The sequence below is a fragment of the Thermobia domestica genome, chromosome 10 (assembly GCF_964235325.1).
Source record: "Thermobia domestica chromosome 10, izTheDome1.hap1.1, whole genome shotgun sequence".
In the NCBI taxonomy this organism is placed as follows: Eukaryota; Metazoa; Arthropoda; class Insecta; order Zygentoma; family Lepismatidae; genus Thermobia; species Thermobia domestica.
Window position 1 is genome coordinate 216,169,900 of NC_137463.1, and position 27,048 is coordinate 216,196,947.

General features: G+C 37.8%; 1 protein-coding gene across 2 annotated transcripts in view; it reads right to left on the reverse strand.

Annotated features, from left to right (window-relative positions):
• The window catches only part of LOC145662988 (monocarboxylate transporter 12-like), an 881,834-nt gene that overhangs the window by 539,771 nt on the left and 315,015 nt on the right, over positions 1-27,048 (reverse strand). Inside the window, exon 1 of one of the 2 annotated variants that reach the window (XM_081729092.1) lies at positions 3,030-3,161. The exons of the other annotated variant lie outside the window; for it this stretch is intronic. The gene's annotated coding sequence lies outside the window, so the exon portion shown is untranslated. Of the gene's footprint in view, positions 1-3,029; positions 3,162-27,048 lie in introns of those variants that run through there. 2 annotated transcript variants of the gene reach the window in all.

The following is a 27,048-nucleotide window of genomic DNA, read 5'->3' on the forward strand; positions in this document are numbered from 1 at the left end:
TCCATTCATGTGGGTCATATCTCAAGCTGCGAATGGTATATTTCAGCAGGACAACGCTCTTTGTCAGAAGGCTAACGTTGTTCTGCAATGGTTCGAGAAATACAGTGATGAATTTTAATTACTGAAATGATCCCCAAACCAGAAGCATCATTTGGGAAGGACAGGGAAGGAATTCCCCTTCCTTGAGTTTGAGAATAACATGGTTTTTGATAAATTGTATACTGATAGACTAATGAGAAATGTGAAACTCTTATATTGATGAGAGATTTCCTCCCTGACAAAATCAGAAATGACGCTACCGCCCAAAATAAAACCAATCCAATTGAACATCTTTGACATTTCATTGAACGTCAGATACGAAGTCATCGACCCCCTCCACCGAATTTATCGGAATTGACTTGTGAGTGTTGATGAGGTGTGCTACATTCAGCCAACTACTAAGGTCTCATTGCTTTCATGTCCAAGCTGTCCTGGAAATATCAGATATAGTAGATGGTCATAATATTTTGGCTGGTCAGTATAATTTCTACACTGTACATGAAAATGTAAATACTTAAGTAGTGGATTATGTCTATTGTTCTTTGATTTTTCCGGACAGTGATGCACATACTAACTTGTAAAGGTTTACAACTGCTAGGCAGAATTCTGAATGCGAAAGGTTGATTCAACATAACATACTTATCGTTTTTTTTTTTTTTTTTTTTTTTTTTAAGAAAAGTCAACCCATGTATTGCTTTGCTTCGACTTAAAAGGCCTTAAAGAACTATGAGTCGTTTTAAACGCTGTATTAAGGCTTCCGTATTTAGAAACACGTTAGTGAAGATAACAACGATTTATATCATAAAAGGTCAGTCAAGACTTTTCTGCAGGGTTGTCCAAACACAACAGGAGAACAGGAGAAATTAACAGGATAAAATTTCACATCATACAAACCAAACTTCTTCACGTGGCGAACACGTGGCTCAACTACTTGTTATTCACACAATCGTTTTTCTCAATCAATATTTTTGTTCTATTCAAAATGTATTCAGCTATATTTTTCACTTCTTTTCTTAGCTATATCATTTTACTTTGTTTAAAATAGCCACTCTTTAGGTCTCTTCCGGCTATTGGGACATTCTTAGTGTGCAATAGCCAGAGTTTATTCTTAATCAGAGTTAAGTGAAAGGGATTCCACGTTTCATGCTGTAAGTAATTTGAGTGATTTAGGCCCCACGGTTCAACTAGATGATAGTCTACCACATCTACAATATTTGGTATTTTGGACTGTAGTGATCTTCGCTTTGATTACTGAGGCAGTGGCGTATTTAGGGGAGTGGCTTCCGGGCTTAAGCCCTCCCCGAAATCTTACTTACAAGTAAACCTTACGTTTGGGTGAATCGAGTTGCTGACTGAGACACATATGAGAAAGTAGTATTAAATGTGGTCAGTATTTCAGTGAAATTATAGGTGCGAAGCTCCAGGGGTTTAGGAGATACAACTACCAGAACATCACATGTACAGAATAGTCTTCATACAGTTGGAGGTAAAAGCTCTGTAAGACCTGTTGTAACGACAAAAGGTGAATAACAAATATACGGGTACATATTAGGACTAGGGGGAAGTCATATAGTAAGGATATACCTGACGGCGGCCATCTTTAAATCCGCCATTTTGAATTAAGGTTAAGTTTTTAAAATAGGAATAGGGTCATGTGATACATGATTTAAGGCGCAAATTTAATCAGAAGAACAATGGTGACGTTAATTTTGATTTACGCGCAATTGGTAAAAAGTTACAGGGAAATTAAATATTGTTGCAGCATATGTATTAGTCCTTTACCCATTTTGTGTTAATAATTAAATAAAAAGCAGGTGGATAAATATTAGGTCTATGGTAAGAGTTTCCTTGATGGCGGCCATGTTCAAATCCGCCATTTTGAATCAGACAAAAGTTTTAAACAAAACGCATAACAGTGACACCTTATTAATAGCAAATTTTACCATAACTCCAACGGTATAACCATTTTTGCTTTATCATTAACCAGCACAAAACTAAATGGATCGCTCCTTACGACTACTGCTTTGACGGAATTGTTAACGACAAATGTGTCAAGCGTAACTCGATTGACTGTGCCAGGTGTGCTCACTGTGAGCAGAGCATTTGTGCAAGTCATGCACTCTTTTCTGAACTACATATTGATTGTACTAATTGAGAACTTTTCTGGAAGAAAGACCCAAGTTCAATTATGACTCAATTCCACTTTGGTCAGTTTTCCTTAAATTAGCAACTTGTTTATGCGATAACAAACGCTGGTTAATGATAAAGCAAAAATGTTTATACCGTTGGATTTATGGTAAATTTTGCTATTAATTGCGGATTTCAAGATGGTCGCTGTCCGGTATACCCTTACTATATGACTTCCTCCTAGTCCTAATATGTATTCACATATTTCTTATTCATCTTTTGTCGTTAAAAGAGGTCTTACAGAGCTTTTACCTCCAACTGTATGAAGACTTTTCTGTACTTCCATGTGATGTTCTGGTAGCTGTATCTCCTAAACCCCTGGAGCTTCGCACCTACAACTTCACTGAAATACTGACCACATTTAGTACTACTTTCTCATATGTGTCTCAGTCAGCAACTCGATTCATCCAAACGTAAGGTTTACTTGTTAGTATAGTAAAGTAAATGAAATATCTTGCAGAATTTTCACATTTCCAGGTAAAACCTCCCCCCCCCCGAAAGTTAGCAAAGCCCCTCCCGAAACAAAATCATAAATACGCCACTGTACTGAAGTTTGCACAATATTTCGTGATCATGGTTTGAAATACTTTTAGTTTACGACCACATTTTCATTAAATATACACTGCTTCATAAATTCACAGTACTTTCCAACACATGTATTGTATTCAATTTCATTTCATCAAACACACGACTTTATCTGTGTAACACGTATGGAACATGAGAACAATACTATGACTTATAGGTATCCTGCCTGATAAACTCAATTCTTTAAATAGCTACATAATAGAATATTGTGTACTTACATTGCAGACAATGTTAATAAATAGCCTATTAATTTGTAAACACGAGTCCTTGACTTGTGAATATCTCACCAGAGAAAATATTGAGAACTTTACACCGTATAGTGTACTAACGTGTAAGAAAAATGAATTCTGTTACCATGACAACAACAATAATTATTTTGTTATATTTTCTTTTAACAATATTAAGGTTTGTATTTCAAGGTTCATATGAATTGAATGCTCCTTTTTGCTTTTTAAATTAATTACAGGGTCGTGGTGACTCGGTAGTAGAGGGTTCATGTCTGGTGCGTGGGGTACCTGATTCGATACCAAATATTGTGGACATTTGGTTTTCTACAAATTGTGTTCATTCTACCATTTCATTAATTTTCCCAATCAAAGCCCTCTTTAGCCTATATGACAACCGTGAGACGTAAAACTAAACTTACTAAATTACTGTAGTTGTTCACCATCCTTTGGGTTGCTGCACACTCTAGGTTCAGATAATGCTAATTTAAAACATTAATAGGTTACATTTAACTCGTTTTTTAGTTAAATGTAACCAATTTAACTACCTCAAAGTCATTACCTTATTTCCGGGGGGTACGGTGACTCACTGGTAGAGCGCTTGCCTCTGGCGCGTGGGATTCTTTGTTCGATCCCCTACCAAGTAAGTTTATAGTGGACAGTCTTACTCCGATTTCTCTTCTTTTCTTTTCAGATTGTAAGTCAGTGTGCACCAAGTTCAGTTCCAAGCGTTCTACAGTTATGCTGAAACATACATACATATACACATAGTATATACAGAGATTTAACGAAGTAGGCTATACTAACAAACTTTGCTTATTTAGGAAATGGTTCTTCGGATCAAAATAAGAAAAAAAGTGAATGTGCGCACGGGAGGAAAGAGCATAATTACGAAGGTATGACCGTCCAAAGAGTGAAAACATAAAAAGCAAAACCCGTTATTCAGAACGCCTGAAGATGTTATTTCATCTTTATAAGCCCCTTTATCTCTATGGAAAGAAAAGAAACTGATTTCTAAATACTAAATTAAATCTTAAATTCATGGTCGAAGGGCATTATGTTCTATTCGATTCGGTTTGAGTTATGAGTTCCTGCCGAGAATCAAACAAGGTGTCCCACTCCAAAAACGCGTATGCTGACTATATAGCCAAGGAGGAGCTCTCATCATTTGCGAATTCTTATTAGAAAGTACGGGATTGAATTAAATGTCTCGTTTTGTGTCACAGAACACATTAATTCAGCCGAAGTAGAACATCCAAACCACCACATGATAAGACTAGCCAATCAGCAAGCGAGGAGACCTATTTCCACCACATGAAAACCTTTGGTGAAAGTAAATTTTAATGACTACTACCCACCCTGTTTACAATATCAGATTTCCTCGAAGTAAATGCCTGACATTTCAAGCATGGGTGTCATTTAGGGGGGGCAGGAGGGAGCAATTGCCCCCCCACCAAGAGTTTGAGAAATGCATATACTTTAATAGATTGCCTACTAATATACTAGTACAAAACCTGAAAGTCTTATGTCGGTGATGATCTTGCCCCCCCCCCCCCAAGCGAAGTCTGAAATGACGCCCCTGATTTCAAGGTCAACGTTTTCCTTGAAGTGGTAGTTTTGTCGCGGATTGAATATCTGAAAAGTTTTAATTAGTCCATGACAGGTTGTCATTTATATAAGTGGTACGTTTTGTCGTGGAATAAATATCAGAAATGTTTTAATTAATCCATGACAGGATGTCATTTATGACAGGTCGTCACAAGTGGTACGCTTTGTCGCGAAAATTCAAGTGGTACGTTTTGTCGGGACATCCTTTTTAATAATATTAGTTAGTAGGAAAATGGAGAATGGGGGCCTCTGAGGAGCAAATGTTCGAGTAGGGAACCTAGCTTCCCAGATCCCTGTTTAGCTTCGCCACTGCATTGGGCTAGGTAAATAATCAGATAAAATCAGATAAAAGTAATCAGATAAAATCAGGAAAACAAATTCATGGCGTTATGCGACATGAATACCCAGTATTGATCAACAGAAAAAGGGTTTTGCTACAGGTCGATAACGTCTCGTGCCACTTATCAGGAGTAGGTACCCAGAAACTCTGGGATTTTGAATTGATATTACACCCTGCATACAGTTCAGATCTTTCCCTTGGGAGACAGAGTGGACGAGTTTTGTCCTTCAAATAGCCGAATGGTATCATCTTAATACTCAGTATTGTGATTTTTCGTGGAACATTGGTAGAAAACCATACAACACAACGGATTTTACGTTGCAGAATAAGACAAGTCTTCATGTTTTTCACATAGTATAAATATTTTAATTTTATAATTCTCTGTCGCATGTTGAAAGTATCGAAGCGTTACACCCAACTATTCGTTTCTAGTTTAGACAAAACTGAATGCAAGATTGAATTTGTTATACAGTAGGCTATATTGATGAATTTTATAAAGATATATGTTTAAAAATATATTGTTTTATCTCTTTAAGCGCATTACGTTTACAATATACTCTAATCGTCAAGAAACCAGATTTTTACATCGTATATTAACACAAAAATATAGATCCGTTTTCATTTATATAAAATATCAGTGTTTTATTGACGGAAATTCACTGCTTTTTCCTCATCCTAGTTCATAAATTTAAAATAAGCTTCCTATAACCACAACATAAAAGAAAGATTAATTCTGAAAAATTATCCACTTCGCTCAGATAGAATGCATGCTATATACATATAGCGAACGTCCACAAAACACTCCCTCTCATTTACTTTTTTACTCACGTTCTACGACAGGAAACACATATATTTGGATTGTTTTCATCTGTGATCTCTTGATTGATATAGAAACCACAACGTTGCAGTATAAAAGAATTAAACCGGTTACTATATGTAAATTGAAGGGAGTACACTATAGGTTTTTCTCCCATGGTAAATACGTACTACGTGTATTGTTAACTCTATCTCTGCTGACGTTATGTTGAAAATATAATAACAAACCACAAAAAAGTAATTATTTTAGTTTAAAATTCTGCATCATAGAGTCCTTGTAATGGAAAATGTTTAGTGAAGCCTTTTTTACTTTTAACTATAAAACCAACTCGGCCTTTGTATATACAGGGTACACCTTTGTAACTTTTGAACTAATATACAAAAATAATGATAAAATTTTCATACCATGCAAATATCGACAGAAGGACATGGTTTGATATACTCTGCAATATTACTAGATTAACATTGGTACCTTCTAACCACCACTCATACAATGTGATGTCGTTGGCATAAACTTACATGACTCTAAAATGCACTTGCAGATGAGAGCCAAAAATGCAATTACTCCTGATAAGTAGCGAGTTCATATTTCGGAGGTGATCAGGAAGCATTAGACACATTGGATATATATTGAGCAGAAAGCATCTCCTAGGAAAGATTGTTCACGACTCACGAAAGACTCACGATATTGTAACAAACTTCGTTACGAAGTTTAAGACAGTTCAGGTTGACGATATATTGCTATTTGCAAGGAAATATCAAATGGCCATCCATACCACAGCTCTCGAAATCACATCCTTCGATTTTTACATCTGATATCACTTTAAATCGCTTGTTTTTATGTGCCATGGGATATGTGTCTTGGGATTTGTAGGAATTCATTGATCTCTGACAATTCTTGAAGATCGCCACACTAGTACATTGTACGGTATTTCGGTTTCGAGCTGCTATTCGCTATGTATGGAGACATTTATACACTTCGTATGCATAGACTGGGTCGACGGTGTCCCTTCGTCTACTATAGTGAACGTTAACTTCTGAAAGGAATTCGAGTGTAAGCAGAAACAAAATATGGAAGTGCTCTTTATTATTCACGGGTGAACGTCTGCCTAAACTCCCTGGTATGTGTCCTCCCAAAAAGCAACATTGCTCTGATTTCAAACCCTTGATTACAAGTATTTTTCTTGTATAAATTATTTACTTTTGTACAGTACAAATTTTTACGTTTTAACTAGTTGGTTTAAGTGTCTATTTTTCGTTCCCTGGAAATTTTAATGAGACATATTACATAATGACTCCATATTAACGAAGACACAACCTCACCATTATTTTATGGATATGTTGAACGTATACTGTACTGTAATAGGAATAGACTGTGTTTTAACATCACCCACTAGGATTGGTTATGAGACGAGAGATGAAGTTGTCTCAAAAAGATGCCGTGAAAGCGATGTCTCGTCTCGGAAAGTATAACAGTTCTTATTGAAAGGGTTCAGTCTCGTCTTGTGTATCATCACGGAAACTCTGTCTCGTGGGAAACGCAATTCTCAACAACGAACATTACGAAGTATTTACTTATTTGTCAACTTATTAACTACTGTATTTTAATACAAACAGAAGGCTAATTTAGTATAGCAAAAATGACAATGGAAATACCAGGGAATTTGTAGAATAGCCTTGACCAGGATAGTTTTTATTTGGTTGGTATTGTGGCGGGCCGGCGGTATGCGTTTGCGTAGACCGGCACCCACACAAGAGAGTTTTGTAATTTACCAAAATACTTCTATTTAGTCAACCAAAGTTTCTGCAAAACACCAACTATAACTCGAGCGGTAAAGTTATACTGGAAACAGGAACTCAGCTAACAAAACAGTCTGAAGAATCTTAGTATTACACGGTAGCGTTGGCCGTGGCCAAGACTTATCTTCTAATGGAAACAATGGAATCGTTATCCTGATTAAGGTTTGATAACCAAACAATCCTTTGGGATATCTCTTGAAACAAAACTCGAAAAATATGTTCCTTGCAGTAAGCCTGCAGTTTATTGGCTCTAAACAAATTACAAGAACCAGAGCCGGGGCGGTAGTGTAAGTACTGTGTCTATTTATATAAAAGAGTTTTAACTTACGTGGCGACGTTCCAATAGGTAGTAAATATAACTCACTAAAATCACTGATAAACAAACAAACTTGACTGTAGCACTTTTCACAAATAAAACAAAACTGCACTAGACTGGGAGGGCACGAATCAGTCCTAGTGGGTAGGTAGGTAAGAGGTATACTATTTGATCTACCGGTCTGCGAACAGACATCAAATAGGGTAGGCTACCAAAGGTTAGGAACAGGTTACCGTTTGATCTACCGGTCTGCGAACAGACATCAAACAGGGTAGGTGTAAAGGTTACCGTCTGAACAAAGTTGGTTACCAGAAGGAATTAAGGTTACCGTTTGATCTACCGGTCTGCGAACAGACATCAAACAAGGAAGGTGTAAGGGTTTACCGTTTGATCTACCGGTCTGCGAACAGACATCAAACAGGGAGTAACTATTTGATCTACCGGTGCGTTTTAGGCCAGCTAAGCAATGAACTTAGAGTCTGTCAAAACACACATCAAATAGGGGTGCGACAGAACTTTAGCCGTCAACTTCCTAAGCTTGCCAGCAGTTTCTGGAGCGAGTCCGGGCTGAAGCGAAACTTGCGGAAGTAGATTGCCAAGTTCGGAAGGAGGTAACTTTAGCCGTCAGTTTCCTAAGCAGACCAGTAATTATGGGAGAACCCTGGCTGAGCCATCTTGCTTTCAGAAACAGATTGCCAAGTTACTGTGAGGATTAGGTAGGGTAGTACTTTGACCGTCAGTTTCCTAAGCCGACCAGCAATTATGGGAGAACCCTGGCTGAGCCATCGAGCTTTCGGAAACAGATTGCCAAGTACTGGGTAAACCAAGGTAGTGAGGTAGGTAACCAAGAGATTGAGTAGGCAGGCCTCCGTAGAGGCAGAGAGGTTGGAAGGCAGAAGGATGGACAACTAGAGACTTCTTCGTGATAAGTTCCTGAACTGAAACGTGCCTAACGAATTGCGTACTCCTCGTAGTCTGCACGTCTCTGAGGGGTTCAGGAGAGGGACGTTGTCCGACGAGAGAGGCCAAAACACGCGTTTTTAAGGGCCTCGGTCGGAGGTGCAAGCGGCACCAATTTACGGTCTGTGTGCAAAATAGTAACGTGAGCAAACGTTGCACTAGGACCGTAAGGTCAGAGGTTGAGCATGCGTGGAGATCTAAAAAGTACCTAGGGCGGAGCCCGAAGGGGACCCGTATCCTGAAAAGAAAGATTATTGGCTTTGCACACGGTTCGGGTGCACAAGGAGCTCGGAAGAGTTCCACTCTGAGGGGCGGAGACGCTAGCTATTGGAACGAGCCATGCCATTAACATCTAGATTGGCTAGAACAAGGTGCCTTGGGCGGAGCCAGGCAAAAGATAAGATTGTGTGTGTGCGCATGCGTGTGCATGTGATGTGTAGTCCTTGAATTTATGTGTGTGAGCCCCTTTCTCTGGAAGAATGAGGTTACATCGAGATATTACAGAGAATTGTACAAATAGTATCTTATACTATAAACATATATTAAAACATAAAAGATTTCAAGTAATAAACTTGAAAGGTTTTATACATAATGAACTCAAGACCCTTCGACAGTTTATCTTACTTGTTTTAGACCAAAGACATACATATATATTTAATGCTTCGAAGAACGAAAAAGAATCTTCCTTTTAGAAGCAAAAATGACATTTAAAAAGATACACGATCTATATAGGTTTCCTTAACAGTATTCTACCACTAATAATAATAATAATAATAATAATAATAATCTAACTTGTTAAAAGACTACATAAATATAGAAAAAGAACCAAGCTTCTGTATCGAACCAGAAGGGGAGAATGTTTATCTTAACTGCTGTTGACCTACAGGTCAGACAGGGGGAACTTGTGAAGGCAGACAGAATGTCTGGTTTCCAGCTAGGGAAAAAAAGAACACTCAACACGAATTTGTATTTTAAAGAAGTAAATGAATACGAATTCTGTTGCAGGTTTTTAAAAATGAAAAAAAAAGAATATTAATTCGCAAAAAGAAATGGCGAATTTGCGGTCCCACTACAGTCCTTCCTCCTAGGGAAAGAAAAATTTTAACTGGAAGGCAAAATTTAAATTTTAACTGTAAGGCAAAAATTTTTCGTACTAACTACAATCAAAATTTGAAAAAAAAATTCCAAAATTAAATTTTAACGATAGTTCCTAGACCTAGTAACTCTCTGATTGAGATGAGGTGAATCATCATCTTGTGATTCCTCGTTAAAAGTTATTTCACCAGAAGCAGCTCGATAAGTAGCATTAAGAGCTGGACTATTTGATTGTACACCTGCAATGATTGTTGGCTTAAAACATATGGTTCTGATACAGTCTGAATTACACCATTTATTTCTATGTCTGCAACAATTAAACTTAAAACTACAATACACACAAAGAAATATCAAAATAGTAAACATGATTATATAAGTCACTATAGAATAAGAAAATACATGATTACTTTGTCTTATCTGCCATTCTTGTTCATTAATTAATTTTTCAACATCCTCAACACGATGGCTGGCATATTGTAAATCTGTAACTTTGTGTATGATATGATTTAACGGCAAAGTAAATTCCATATTCTTAATATTGATCTTTGAGTTTGAGAATATACAACAATCAATGCTATCATTTAGTAGTGGAAGCAAATCTTTACTTGTACTGTTACTTACATATATTTCCTGAGAACTGATTAAGGAATTTGGACCATAAGCTTTACAGTTTTTATCTAAAGTTAATTTTCCAGTTTTATGAATCAAAACAGTTTTCGACACATCATTTCCACAAACTATTGTTAATTTTTCTGGGAATGGCGAAGCAAATAGCCATTCATTATTATCTAATGAAATCCATAAAATATTTCTTAATTCTACTATACGTTTGTTACAATCTGCTGGAATTGATTTAACAAAATCAATAAGTTTTACTTCACAGTCTTCATTGCTGTGTGTAGGTTTTAGCGGAAATGTTTGTTTACAAACCCTTGAAAATGAAGTTAATTCTTTACAAGTATTAAACATATGTTCATCGATTTTACCATAGTATTGCTTCGATACTTCAATAATCAAATACGGATTTTGAGGCTGTATAAAGAAATACTTATTGTCTTTAAGCTCAGTTGGAAATGGAATTTCATAAATGTCTGACTACAAGTATTGACTACGTTTAATAGACAATACAGTGTCATGAATAGTTTCCAAAAGACTATTTGATAATAATTAACATATGAAATGACATCTGATTTAATTATCGTAAATAATTAAATAAGAGTCATTGATAATTAACATCTGAAATACCAAAATTAGAATTTTTAGATTTCAAACAACCAAATTAAATTTATGAAGTTAATTAAATATTCCTCTTTGGTTTTTCACCATGTATGTATTTTTTTGTTTTGCTCCACCTTGTGGAGTTTTCGGGTGTTTACACTTAATTAAAGTTCTAGATGAGAATACCCAGAACAGATAACCAAAAGTTTTTATATATATATATAATCAAGCAAGCAGACAAGGTGAGAGGATGTCTCATGATGGCTGCGAACAAAAATGGAAACTACACTACCTACTAATAAGATAACTTTAACCTATTAGCATGAACTACAAATGTTTTTCTTCGATTAGCAATAGTACAATTAACACCTTTAACTTTAACTACTTTGTATGGACCGATCCACTGTGAACCCAATTTCTTGGATCGTCCTCTTCTAACAGATTCATCTTTAAGTAACACTTGATCGCCTACTTTAAACAATTGTTCTTTATGAGAGGCGGTCTTATCATATTGTTCTTTGTTTTTAACCTTAGCTTGTTTCAATTTTGATCTAGCTAACTCGTAACTGTTCTGAAGCTTCTGCTTTAGGGTTTTGATGTAATCATCATACGCGTAATTAATGTCGGTAGTTTGTTTCTGTAATATACCAGGGATGTTAGCCATCCGGCCAAACATCAACTCGTGTGGAGTATAATTAGTTACTGAATGCGGAGTTGTATTGTAAGCAAAAGCAGCGTATGGCAACCAGACGTCCCAGTCCAGTTGATTTTCAGACACATAATGCCTCAGATACTCAGCAAGAGATCTATGAACTCTTTCAACGAAGTTAGTCTGAGGGTGGAATGAACTAGTATGTAGTTTCCTAATCTGGAACATGCGACACATTTTCTTAAAGGTATCGCTCATAAAATTAGTACCTTGATCGGTTAAAATGGTTTGAGGTATACCGAAAACACAAACAAATTTAGTCACAAAGGCTTGAGCTACGGTTTCTGCATCTTGTTGCTGTAGGGGAATGGTCACTAGATATTTCGATAATTCATCTTGGCATGTTAAGATGTATTTGTTTCCGAGAGAACTCTCAGGAAACGGCCCTACAAGATCTAAAGCACATTTCTCAAATACTACTTCAGGAGTGGTGGTCAAAACCATGGGAAGTTTGACATTAGGTTGGGTGAGTTTGTTCTTTTGACACGACTCACATTTCTTTATGTATTCTTCGACATCGGTGTTTAGTCTTTTCCAAGATTTCGGATCGATATTGTTCATTTCTAAGTACGCTTTGATTTTAGCTATAGTTCGATGAATACCTTGGTGTCCACCGGTAGGAAGGTTGTGAAACTCTTTCAGAATCCTACTCTTTGTTTCTTCGTCAAGGGTAGAAGGTTGACCTTCTGGATCGGGATCTAAATATGCAATACGACTCAATGCATCAGCATTGGTATTACGGACACCTGCTTTATAAACAATCTTATAATTATATTCTTCTAGCTTAATTCTCCATCTTAAAAGTCTACTACTAGGATCTTTTACACTAAACACCCAAAGTAAAGGTTTATGATCAGTCACAAAGGTGGTTTCCTTTCCAAAGATGTAGGGGCGGAATAGTTTGGCAGCCCAAACTATGGCAAGTAATTCACGTTCGGTTGTGGAGTAATTTCTTTCAGCATTATTAAGTGTACGACTAGCGTAAGCGATTGGTTTGTCTTGGCCAATTTGGCCCTGAGACAGGATAGCTCCAATTGCGACTTCTGAGGCGTCACAGGTAATAATAAAAGGACGGCTCATGTCAGGATATTGAAGGAGAGGTGGTGTTGTCAATTTTTCCTTCAAAGTTTGGAACGCTAGTTCTTGTTTGGTTTCCCACTTGAATGGAACATCTTTCTTTAACAAAAGAGTGAGAGGTTTGGCTATATTGCTATAGCCTTCAATAAATCTACGGTAATAAGAACTTAATCCTAAAAATCCACGCAATTGCTTGACATTTTTCGGATGCGGAAAATGTAACACTTTCTCAATTAAGCGAGGGTCTGGCTTCAGACCTTGATCTGTTATTTGATGTCCTAAATATGTTACTTCTTTTCTAAGAAATTCACACTTATCAGGCTGAAGTTTGAGGTTGTAGGTTCGAAACCTATCAAATACAAGTTTCAATCTTGACATATGGTCCTTTAAGTCTCTACTATAAATACAACAATCGTCTAAATACGAAAAACACTTTAATCCTTGCAATCCGGATAGAACAATATTCATCATTCTCTGAAATGTTGCGGGGGCACCGCATAATCCAAAGCTCATGCGATTATACTCGTAATGACCATATGGTGTACTGAAGGCGGTCTTACTACGGTCTTCAGGTTTAATTCTAATCTGTTGGTACGAACTGGCTAAATCCAAGGTCGTAAAGTATTTCGATTGCCCTAACTGATCTAGTATTTCTGTAATATTCGGCAAAGGAAAGCTATCTCCAATAGTAATCTGATTAAGCCTACGAAAATCTAAACATATACGTATCTTAGGTTTGCCTGATGCATCCATCTTTTTCGGCACTATTAATATCGGAAAATTCCAAGGACTCTTGCTTGGAGAAATTATACCTTCATCTAACATCTTATCAATTTGATTTTGTACTTCTGCCTTATGTACCTCGGGAATACGGTACGGTTTCTGAGTCACGACTGTACCTCGTTTGTCGGGATGAATGGGGATGCTATGTTCAATCACATCAGTATAGGAGAGTTTGTCTCCCTCTAAATAAAATAAATCATGATATTCTTCACAATGCGACAGTATTAACGCTTTCTCTTCTGAATTCAAATGGTCTAATCGCAAGTTCTGCCTAAGTAAGTCTAAACGCGATTTTAATCCTTTAGTTTGACTTGCATTGTCAGATTTGCTCAATGCATAAACACTATGAGATTTTGTCATATCAAGAAGTGGTTCAAAATCTAAAGAGATTGGAGGAATTTGTACGTCTACCTCATCTTCAGTCAAATTCAAAATGCTAGTAACACATTTGTTATCGGATGCTTTAACTATAGCGTCTGGCAGGAATACACCGTCTGCCAAAGTACGTTTGGACAAAAATCCTATCCCATTATTTTCAGTCTTAACTTCAATTAGCTTTTCGGTACGTGCTGGGATCTTTACTTTAGTTCCTACATCAATTTTCAGTTCAGCTTGTCCGTCATACGAAATTACACAATGATGTTCAAGAAGAAAATCTCTGCCTATTATACCAGCTACATTAGGAGGTAATAAATCACTACGCATTACATGAAAAGTATGAGTCACTCTATTCTTGCCTATTTCTAATCTAAGATCTAATGTACCTAAAGTATGGGCATGAAAATTATTGAATCCATGCACTGGAGTGGAGTCACATCTATGTATCTTTCTCAACATTGACTCACGTAAATGGCTATACTTAATAAGCGATAGATCTGAGCCTGAATCTAATAACATTTCGTAATTCTTATTTAAATCCATCATTCGTACTTTAATTTTACCCTTTTCATCGATTATACTCTTAGTGGAACATTCGCATAATTGGGCGTAACGTCCAATTGTATCAGACTTAACAGAATTTCGATCAGGTTTCTGAGGTGGGGACACCTTCGTACAATTATTACTCGTTTGTTCAGTGGAACAAAGGAAAATCTTCTTAACATTATCATTCTGATTTCTATTACTATCAAAACGTTTCTCTAATTTAACTTTTGAGGAGTTGTGTTTCGATAAACAACATAAAGACTTATTCTTGCTACAAGATTTTGGCTTGGTGCTGTGGTCAGCACGGCATTTCTCTTTCAATTCACAATCATGCGTGTCAACGACGGGATGACGACGCGGTGAGACATTATTCGGTTTTGGTCGCGGAGAAGGTTTGCGCGGTGTACGGCGCTGAGGACACACATACACTGGGCGACGCGGCGAAGGACTACGCGCTGGGCGTTGCTGAGTGCGACGCGGAGAATGACTATGCGATCGGCGACGCTGAGTGCGACGCGGAGAATGAGCACACGCTGTGCGATGACACTGAGAACGGCGCGGAGAAAGATCTCGCGCTGGGCGACGCTGAATGCGACGCGGGGAACGGCTTCGCGTTTTGCGGCAACGAGAACTACGCGGAGAAGGACTGCGCGTTTGCCGGTGATGAGAACAACGCGGGGAACGACTTCGCGTTCGGCGATGCGGAGAACTACGGTTCTGCCGGGTACAAACATGGATACGCTTCTTCGCACAAGTGTGGTTACGCTTTGCACGACAATGATAGGAGTGTGTACAACGTAAAGCACAACAAGAATTGGAATCCTCAAATTTGTCACTATTTTCACTACAATGTTTATCATGCGGTTCTTCATGCGAGTCTACTGAATGATCGCAATCTTCTAAACAATGAACCTTTTTCTTAAAATTTCTCCTATCCTTACGGGAATGAGAAAAGTTATGAGAATCTCTAGATTTACTTTCAGAATGCTTTTTCTGGGGAAATTTCCTATTTCCTTTCTTCTCTGACTTATGGTTATGATTTGAAGAATTTGCCCTATCTTCATTCTTAGAATCTAATGGCTTTCGTCTCTGAGACAATATGTGCGATTCTTCAACTAGAGCGAAATCTACTAATTGAGCGAAACTATCATCTTCTGTACTTTTACCACGAATTACTGTTTGAATGCGGGGATCGCTAATTCCCTGGACAAAAGATGCTTTTGTCAAATGATCAATAAGTGAATGAGCACCAGCTCTTTCAGTTTCACGACATATTTTCGAAGCAGCAGCTTTCAGATCAGCTCGAATTGTATCTAACTTGCTAGCCCATGAGCTAATACCCTCATTTTTGCCTTGCCTGGCAGAAAACAATAAACAAGCATAATAATCAATAGATCTATGTGTAGCATAATTCTCTTCTAAAATTGTCTTAACTGCTTCCCAAGTATCTACGTTCAATCTAACTAAAATACGATTTCTAGGTTCTCCTAAAATTTTTGACTTAATAAACTTCAATAATACAGGTTTATCACGGGGATTGACTAACCCTTGAGCAATTTCACAACTATCAATAAATTGCCTCAACTTAGAACGATCTCCTGTAAATGGTTCTGCAATAACCTGAATTGCCTGAGAAACTTTAACATATTCTGGCTGTACGTTACTTCCGTCAGCTTCTGCCATGATTAAAAATTCAAATTACGTTTCAACGTAGAAACAACAAATTAAAGAAATGAATGAACCTCTTAGATTTGCGAAAACTCGAAGGTTTGAGCAATAATGGTTTCTGAGAGGAATTTCTCACTTAACCTAACTAAATCTAAATTCACGATGAGTTTATTCACCTGTATGCGGCTTTAAATGCCTAATTTCAACACTAAAATGCACTGCACTTATTTAAACACTAATGAACTGAAATCACTAATGTGCGTTTGGCGTCACGATACAGTGAGCAGGATGTTTTGCTGATTGATGGCCAGTCAAACAACAAAAGCGTCCTTTTCCCTTTTTCGCTTCCGCCAAGGAGGATGGAATGAAAGTTAAACAGATGGAAAAACTTTCAGCACACAATAAATATCACACATGCAAAATGCACATGCACAAAACACAGTTCACTTAAATAACTTAAACTGGTATCAAAGTTTACGATGTCACGATTATTCCTGATATCCTAAGGCTGTGCAAAAAGTTCACGATATCCTAGGTTGTTCAAGATATCCTAGATTGTTCAAGATATCCTAGGTTGTTCAAGATATCCCACAAAGCTGACACCAAATTTTGTGGCGGGCCGGCGGTATGCGTTTGCGTAGACCGGCACCCACACAAGAGAGTTTTGTAATTTACCAAAATACTTCTATTTAGTCAACCAAAGTTTCTGCAAAACACCAACTATAACTCGAGCGGTAAAGTTATACTGGAAACAGGAACTCAGCTAACAAAACAGTCTGAAGAATCTTAGTATTACACGGTAGCGTTGGCCGTGGCCAAGACTTATCTTCTAATGGAAACAATGGAATCGTTATCCTGATTAAGGTTTGATAACCAAACAATCCTTTGGGATATCTCTTGAAACAAAACTCGAAAAATATGTTCCTTGCAGTAAGCCTGCAGTTTATTGGCTCTAAACAAATTACAAGAACCAGAGCCGGGGCGGTAGTGTAAGTACTGTGTCTATTTATATAAAAGAGTTTTAACTTACGTGGCGACGTTCCAATAGGTAGTAAATATAACTCACTAAAATCACTGATAAACAAACAAACTTGACTGTAGCACTTTTCACAAATAAAACAAAACTGCACTAGACTGGGAGGGCACGAATCAGTCCTAGTGGGTAGGTAGGTAAGAGGTATACTATTTGATCTACCGGTCTGCGAACAGACATCAAATAGGGTAGGCTACCAAAGGTTAGGAACAGGTTACCGTTTGATCTACCGGTCTGCGAACAGACATCAAACAGGGTAGGTGTAAAGGTTACCGTCTGAACAAAGTTGGTTACCAGAAGGAATTAAGGTTACCGTTTGATCTACCGGTCTGCGAACAGACATCAAACAAGGAAGGTGTAAGGGTTTACCGTTTGATCTACCGGTCTGCGAACAGACATCAAACAGGGAGTAACTATTTGATCTACCGGTGCGTTTTAGGCCAGCTAAGCAATGAACTTAGAGTCTGTCAAAACACACATCAAATAGGGGTGCGACAGAACTTTAGCCGTCAACTTCCTAAGCTTGCCAGCAGTTTCTGGAGCGAGTCCGGGCTGAAGCGAAACTTGCGGAAGTAGATTGCCAAGTTCGGAAGGAGGTAACTTTAGCCGTCAGTTTCCTAAGCAGACCAGTAATTATGGGAGAACCCTGGCTGAGCCATCTTGCTTTCAGAAACAGATTGCCAAGTTACTGTGAGGATTAGGTAGGGTAGTACTTTGACCGTCAGTTTCCTAAGCCGACCAGCAATTATGGGAGAACCCTGGCTGAGCCATCGAGCTTTCGGAAACAGATTGCCAAGTACTGGGTAAACCAAGGTAGTGAGGTAGGTAACCAAGAGATTGAGTAGGCAGGCCTCCGTAGAGGCAGAGAGGTTGGAAGGCAGAAGGATGGACAACTAGAGACTTCTTCGTGATAAGTTCCTGAACTGAAACGTGCCTAACGAATTGCGTACTCCTCGTAGTCTGCACGTCTCTGAGGGGTTCAGGAGAGGGACGTTGTCCGACGAGAGAGGCCAAAACACGCGTTTTTAAGGGCCTCGGTCGGAGGTGCAAGCGGCACCAATTTACGGTCTGTGTGCAAAATAGTAACGTGAGCAAACGTTGCACTAGGACCGTAAGGTCAGAGGTTGAGCATGCGTGGAGATCTAAAAAGTACCTAGGGCGGAGCCCGAAGGGGACCCGTATCCTGAAAAGAAAGATTATTGGCTTTGCACACGGTTCGGGTGCACAAGGAGCTCGGAAGAGTTCCACTCTGAGGGGCGGAGACGCTAGCTATTGGAACGAGCCATGCCATTAACATCTAGATTGGCTAGAACAAGGTGCCTTGGGCGGAGCCAGGCAAAAGATAAGATTGTGTGTGTGCGCATGCGTGTGCATGTGATGTGTAGTCCTTGAATTTATGTGTGTGAGCCCCTTTCTCTGGAAGAATGAGGTTACATCGAGATATTACAGAGAATTGTACAAATAGTATCTTATACTATAAACATATATTAAAACATAAAAGATTTCAAGTAATAAACTTGAAAGGTTTTATACATAATGAACTCAAGACCCTTCGACAGTTTATCTTACTTGTTTTAGACCAAAGACATACATATATATTTAATGCTTCGAAGAACGAAAAAGAATCTTCCTTTTAGAAGCAAAAATGACATTTAAAAAGATACACGATCTATATAGGTTTCCTTAACAGTATTCTACCACTAATAATAATAATAATAATAATAATAATAATCTAACTTGTTAAAAGACTACATAAATATAGAAAAAGAACCAAGCTTCTGTATCGAACCAGAAGGGGAGAATGTTTATCTTAACTGCTGTTGACCTACAGGTCAGACAGGGGGAACTTGTGAAGGCAGACAGAATGTCTGGTTTCCAGCTAGGGAAAAAAAGAACACTCAACACGAATTTGTATTTTAAAGAAGTAAATGAATACGAATTCTGTTGCAGGTTTTTAAAAATGAAAAAAAAAAAGAATATTAATTCGCAAAAAGAAATGGCGAATTTGCGGTCCCACTACAGTATTTTTGAAGTTTAGCGTTCCGTCTCAGTATCTAACCTATGTGAAACGTAAACCTACTGTTTAAGGTGGAATTCAAACCACCGTAATATGCGTTCAAATTTCAAGGATCACCCAGCAGGAATCGAAACCGGGACCGCCTACACCAGAAGCGCGCGCACTTGCAATTTTTTCTTTAACTGATTTACCGAACATGCCGCAGTAACTTAAGTACCTAATTACTATATTTTGCTTTTTAACTCGTTTTTACTTCATTTAACTCGTTTACTTAGTAACTAGTAACGACAAGGACACGAACACACAAACACCGAGGACGATTAAAGTTCGAAAGGCTCTCCCATCGGAAATCGAATCCGGAACCCTTGTACACCAAAGGTGCACGTGCTAGCCACTAGAAAAGAAATGAAATGAAATCCTTCAGTTTAACGTCCCACGTTTACACCTTGTTAGGCTAAGGGATACGATGTTTAAAGCAAGTGAATGATGATGGAAGAATTGACGGGAATGAAAAAGTAGGAGGAAACAGGTGTACCCCGAGAAAACCCACGAGCACGATATTGTCAATCACATTGTCCATCACAAACTTACCGGGGATCGAACCAGGGACCCCATGCACCAAAGATAAGCGCTCTACCACTTTTTCTTTTTTTTTTTTAAAAAAAAAAAAACTTCCTGACTTATTTTTCTATTACCACCACTTTTCAGAAACATCCAGAACACGAACACAGAAACATCCAGAACAATTAAAATTCCACCCTTGCTACTACAGAGGGACTTGAACCTCAATGAGCTTCACCTTACGATCATCAGCCTAACGCCTCAGACCGTTCGGCCACTGAGGCACTGTGTCCCTGCTAGCCACTAGAGCAGCGGGGAGGGCTATCTAGACCAGCTATAAACATTGACCAGGATATTTATATTTCGGTATTGATCTGGACGATTTAAGAAAACTTGTGAGGACGATTTAAGAAAACTTGTGAAAAAGTAATCTGTGTATTTGACTGTAGATTCAAACAAAGTGTATCTCAATCCATTCTATGTTCAATGTAAAAAACGTTCAGTTCTTTTATGTATATACATATAGAATCGTAAGTTTAACTGTTTAAGGACAATGCGGCAGCACTTCTGAGAAAGACAAGAGTTTCTTTCTTCTTATTCCATTCTTGTCTTAAGACTAACTTCTTTTTGTGACTGAAGACGTTATTTATATCCAAAGGGGAATGCAAAGACATAGTTCAGTGTTTCATTATTTTCTTCTCCGGATGGTTTAGACAGAATGCTGTGGAGGCTGAAGGATGTTGCAATAGAGAGCAGTGAAAGAAAAAAAATAAAAAGAATCTATATTCCACACACACACACAAGACAAGCCGCAGGAGCAGTAGTTGCCAAGACAACCAAACACCGGCTCCCAATTAACGAAGCTACAGGGCGTCAGAAATAAGATCAGGAAAGTAACCAACCACCACCTCCGGTAGTCGCAACAGCAAGACCTGTAACCTTTACTTTAAAAAAGAAAAGAAGGAAAGAAGTAGTTTTAATTGCAAAAAAGACGAGGTCGAAGTTCGTTAAAAGCATTTTCCTTTGATTACTGAGAAATCATCGTGGTTTTGAAACTCTAAGAGACGTATCTCGGTCAACTCTCTGTGTGGTATGTAAAGTTCTTGATTTCATTAAAGTGTGTAAATGAAAACTTAATAGTCACAGTATGTATCAGACTGTAAAACCATTTTATAATCTCGGAAAAGTTTTATAATTCTTCCAGTAATTTTTTTTCTGTGCTTGACAATTCGTAAAGGTCTCCCATACAGCTTTTCTTTCAGAAAATGTTGTCTGGGAAAGGTGAGAGAAGAAATGTGAGAGGGGCTGTACTGGAAAACAATGCTATAGAACGCACTATATACGAGAAGAATAACTTGTAAACACAGGTTAATTCAACTTGGCTTCTGAAGGATAGAAGTGGAGAATAGTTGGTCAACTCTGGGTGGAAGAAACCCCTCGTATAATACGAAGATCAAGTCAATTCGGATTTTCTTCTTCTTCTTCTTCTTTTTTGTTAAAAGAATATAGAACAAATTTCAAATGATGGAAATTGCATTTGTTTTTGCACATAACCCATACAGTTATACAAGTAAATAAAAATGATGGACCCGATTTCAGAACTTTATTCAGAAATTTATTTCAAAGTTTAGTTTTCACACAGTGTTTTCACTTTCTACCGTTAACAGTTAGTAGTGAGCATGGAATGAACTCCTGATATTGACCGAAACATGCTATAAAGGGTTTATTAGGAGATAGACTATTGGCTTGATGTCTGCTGTGTTACTCGAAGTGCTCACATATAGTTCTTGTGAAGTGTTTAAGTAAGGCTTTAGTATAGAAAGATTTGTCAGTAAGTCAGAATTATTGTAGGACAGTATGCTTTACTTCATCGTTACTGTGGAAACGTTTCGTCATATGTGATGGTACCATCTAGTAAGAATACTAGCTTTCCAGGTGATGGTGGCCGAGTTCAGTACAGACTTGAACTCTTCTGTACCGTTCAGAAGCGGAAGCTGTTTTGGAACCCAGCATGTACTCACTTCTCGGAACAGGAAATGCTCATGAATTATTGTGTATATAGTTCCTAACGAAAGATTACACTACACACCTTTGCAATTTCACGATGGGCTATGCGATGATTGTGTCATAGAGTCCACTGAATGTTCCCAGAAGTAACTGCTGTGGGCTGGGATCTCCCACGACTGTGATTATTAGTGACAGGTGTATTGCCATCTTTTAAAGCGCTTGCATCATTCAAAAGTCTTTGACGTGACTGGGTGTCTCATCGCTATATTGTAACTGCAGTCTTCAGTGAATTTAAGCTAATTTTATGCATTCTTTCACTAAAACTTTCATCACCACACGCTGTTCCATGTACGTATAAGTTCACATTGTTGTCCATTCTGCCTGGTGCGAAAAATGAGTGGCGTTATCAGCAACATGACATAATCGATAACGGCCTGACAAACATCTAAGTGGCATTTGAAGGCAGCGCTCCAAATTCCCTTTAAATGCTGCTAGCAAATGAGATGCCAGCGGTATTGCCACGTTTATTTTGTATACATCCACGTCTATCCCTTGTCACCTGCTTGCGCTGTAGTTACACCCCTTTACCACTTTGCAACGTCGCGCAAGAGCTTGCGTTTTATTCGTTTAGCTGAAATGCCAAGATGTTTGTCACAGACTTTAGTTCCTACTGGATGTACTACCTCTACCCTGGGATTCAATTTTAGATCTGTAACAAAATTTCAGGTTTAACTTGAATACTCCTCATGTGTCTGGGAGAAACACTGCTTCCGTGAATCAGAGTGGTTAGCGCATGTTGTTTTGGTCTACACCAGAGTTGGCGTGGGTCAATGAAAACTTGACCCACGACCCACTGACCCACCACCCACCGTGACCCACGACCCACTGACCCACCACCCACCGTGACCCACGACCCATTGACCCACCACCCACCACGACCCACGTGACCCACTCTGACCCACCACCCACCGTGACCCACCACCCACCATGAACCACTCTCATCCACTTTGACCTACTCTGACTCACCAAAATCCATCGTCATCAACTCTGAACACGATCCACGGCCTCTTCTGTACTGACTAAAGAGTTTACACTTGTAATAAAACAAGACTGTGAAATTGTCACTAATCGGAGTTTGAATTTCTAATCAATCGCTCAAGCACCACTCTGTTACAATAACGGTGGATCTGACCTTTACGATATAAAATGGTAAAGTTTTTGTCAGTGAGGAAATTGAAACAGTTCGAAGTGGGGGGAAATTAGTGTGTGCCTAAAATATACTTGTACTAAGAGACTATTCTTGCCAGTGTTAATTTCTGAACGCATTCCACAAGAAACTTCTATTCGCAGGAAATTACCCCTGTACAATATGGAAAAGGTTATGGTTTCTCAGTTCACAGTATTTTTCTCACAAAAAACGAAAAATCAGTTGTTCATAGGGTATAAAGGTGCTCGGATACCCTATGTGAGAGCATCTCCATAAAGTGTGCTCATAATTGTAATTTGTGTAATCACTAAAACACCACGTTAAATTTAAGTTACAAATACGCATAATTGCAATTATTGTGAACATTTATTCAAAGTAGTTTACCTAAAGCATAGAAGAGACTTACTAAAAATAGGTACAAAGTTGAATAACACAAATAAGCCATTACTAATACAAGTATACATTTTCTATAACTCGTCATTTTCCACCTTAAAACAAATCTGAAATCGGGTTTATTTCCTGTTGGTAACTTTTTCGTGGTAAATCATCCGCAGCGGAATGATGTCCATCCTTCAGCCAAGAAATAACTAGCTCGTCTACTTTGAGCTTGTCTAGCAGTGGGCCATTAACATTGATGAACAACAAGTTAGACAATGTTAGTTGAGTCTACCTGTTAGACTTAAGTCTGATGACGATTTTTCTTGGTCAGTTTTGAAATACTCAGCAAGAAGTATCATCTCTCTATCACCATACAACATCTTTTCCATATCGACCATGTCAGTTGGCAATGTCGACCCACGTAGAACAGAAACTTCATCTACCATGCCTTTGATAGGAAATCTTGTGAATAAATTATCAATTAAAACCTGATAAACTGATGATTTCTTATTTGTTTATAAATTTAATTTTTGTAATTACATATGAAGGTTTGATACCATTACCAAGTTCCCTCCCCCGTCTAGAAAGCGAAAGCGAACGAGGTTTCTGGAAAGTATTCAGAGGTGAATGGGAATTTCCCTCCTTCTTCAACTTCAATTACCACACTGCGGTTTGCCATGTGACAAATTACGATGAATTTCAATTAAATTATCATTGTATAATTATTTCCTTGTTGAATTATCAATACATTTCAGTGGAAAAAAGGATGAAATTTCAAAGTTCCAAATCAAAGTAAGCACACCAACGTAAAGGAAAAAAAAGTGTAAAATTTTCCATACAATTATGCGTGCAATTGAAACTTCAAATTTCCGTGTAATTAAGCTTACAGTACAAATTTTATGCCTATTTTTCTCACAACTTTATGGGTTGATTGCCCTGTGCTGTGAGCGCTCCATATAATAAACATAAGCTTCAGCAATTATTATAGCAGAAAGCAATGGATATATGGAGCCAAGCACTGCATTTTTTGTTTCTGATTTTTTTTCTTAAATAACATCGATCGTTTTCGATCATTTTTACAAACCAACTCACTACCAATTTTCCATATATAGAAAGTGCCCCCCCCCCCCACACACACATAAAGAAGAATTTTAAAAAATGCTAGGACACATTCTGTTTATTTTCAATAAAGAGTTAATACACTGAATTTCAGTTCCGTAAGTTTAACGGCTTGCGAGATACTCATTTTTTTCCGCAAAAATTCGGATCCTTAGTACCTCCTTAGGATATTATGCATTATAATGAAAGCAATATAACATCCCAATTTGGATTAAGGCCTAACTATATACCAAAAGTAATTTCATTTGACTTTGCAATTTGACCGTGATGATCTGGCACACATAGTTACATTCAATTTTTTATAAATAATTTATATATTACAGTGATTCAAAAATGTATTTTTTCCAGTAGTTAACTCTAAAAACCCACAGGACTCGAAAGGCAAGTTGTAGTGTAAGTCCTATTGCTATTATTACTATTAAAAACATCAATATCCGAAAGTGCCTGAAGTTCTGTTTTCACTTGGTTAGATATACTCACCTCAGGTAAGTAGACAGAAACAAGTGGAAAAGAAAGGGAAAGGTCTTGAAAGTAAAACGGTGACAAATTTACCAGTCTTCAGAAGATACTCTCTACAATGCAGTGAGCAGAGAGAGTCGATAGATCATACTGAGTCGGTGGGTTGCAGTGGGTGGTGGGTCACAGTGGGTCATGGTGGGTGGTGGGTCGCAGTGGTCATGGTGGGTGGTGGGTCGCAGTGGGTCACGGTGGGTGGTGGGTCACAGTGTGTCATGGTGGGTGGTGGGTCGCAGTGGGTCACGGTGGGTGGTGGGTCACAGTGGGTCACATGATGTTGACCCACGACCCACTGATCCACTCAGAAAACTTGACCCACTTGATCCACTAACCCACCGACCCACTGACCCACTCCATCTCTGGTCTACACAATTTGCATGGATTTTATTTTCATCTCTTCCGAGCACATAAATCGTAGATAGATTATAAGACAAAATTAAGACACAGTTGGGATTCCACATGAGTCTTTTCCACTTAAGCCTAACACTATTTTAGTTGGAAGCACTAATGAAAAAAGAACGCCAGCAATATTACAATTTGCACATGTCTTCTAGGGCACTACTCGAAGATACGTTGTGGTCCATTTACCCTAATATTATTTAGGTGAGTCGACTAAGAAAATTGATGAGGGTAAAAAGTGGTTTATTTCCCTTGTGGTTTAAAAATTATATGGAAAACCCGATATTAACCCTTTAGAGACGGACTTGGCATATAAATACATTAAATCTTCATTGAAGACGGATATAATATATAAACACCACATTTGAACGGTTAGAACGAGTGCGGTTTACAAGCTTCATTTGCATTTAATTTGTCAAATAAGGCATTCAGTCAATCATAGGCTTGGATAGCTTTTAGGTTGTCCAATTTTTTACGTTTCTAAAGACTGATAGCCGAGGTGTGGCATATAAACACACTTCCTTTCTTTCTCTCTTTTCTCGTCTCTGAGCGTCCGTTTTTGGGCTGTCTCTAAAGAAGGATTGATAAAAGAGACAGAGGGGGCTCTTTAGAAATGGGTGTGGCATATAAACACATGTCCTTTCTTTCTTTCTTTCTTTTACGTCTCTGAAGAAATATTAATTTAAAATAGTCTGATTTAAACGAAATACTGATTTAAAAGAACTTCAGTAAAATAATAGATAAAGAATTAGAATTAGGAGTAAAACGTATAGAAGAATTGTCCGAATTCGGCATCATTATCCAAGAAGACACTTTGTATACGTCAAATTATCTTCTCCACTATAAAGCACTCTGACTTTCTATATACTATCAAGAAACAAAAACCTTCAAATTGGAAATAATTCACTTGAGGTAGTCTAATTTTTGTACCCATGAGTTTTGAACTTTGTCAAAGTTGATTTTGTAGTAATCATTAATATTCTTTGTCAAAATAATTAGATTAATTACATAATACATTTCAAAATATACTGTTAACATATATAAAAGAATAGAAGTAACTTAATAATCATCGACCAAATAGAAGCGTAAAAATCTGGATATAATGCTGCTTTTGTCATAGAAGTATAGGATAATATATATATATATATATATATATATATATATATATCTTGAAACACGTTTCCCAAAGTGGACAAAGCGGGGTTAAATTTTCAATATTTCCGTCAATAATTACATATCTCACGAATCCCTGAAATCAGAGTGAAACTCAATATATATATAGACTATTCAATAAAAATAAGGAAATACAGTACATAGTACAGCGTTCTCGTAACTTCTGCTCCTGAAGAGAGGAAAGGGTCCATTTGTATAATAGTCAAATTTTCCTTTTCTTATTCAGAAAGTATCCGATGTAAGGAACCGCTTAAGTTAAATCTATGAAATTCAGTAGAGTCTATATAAA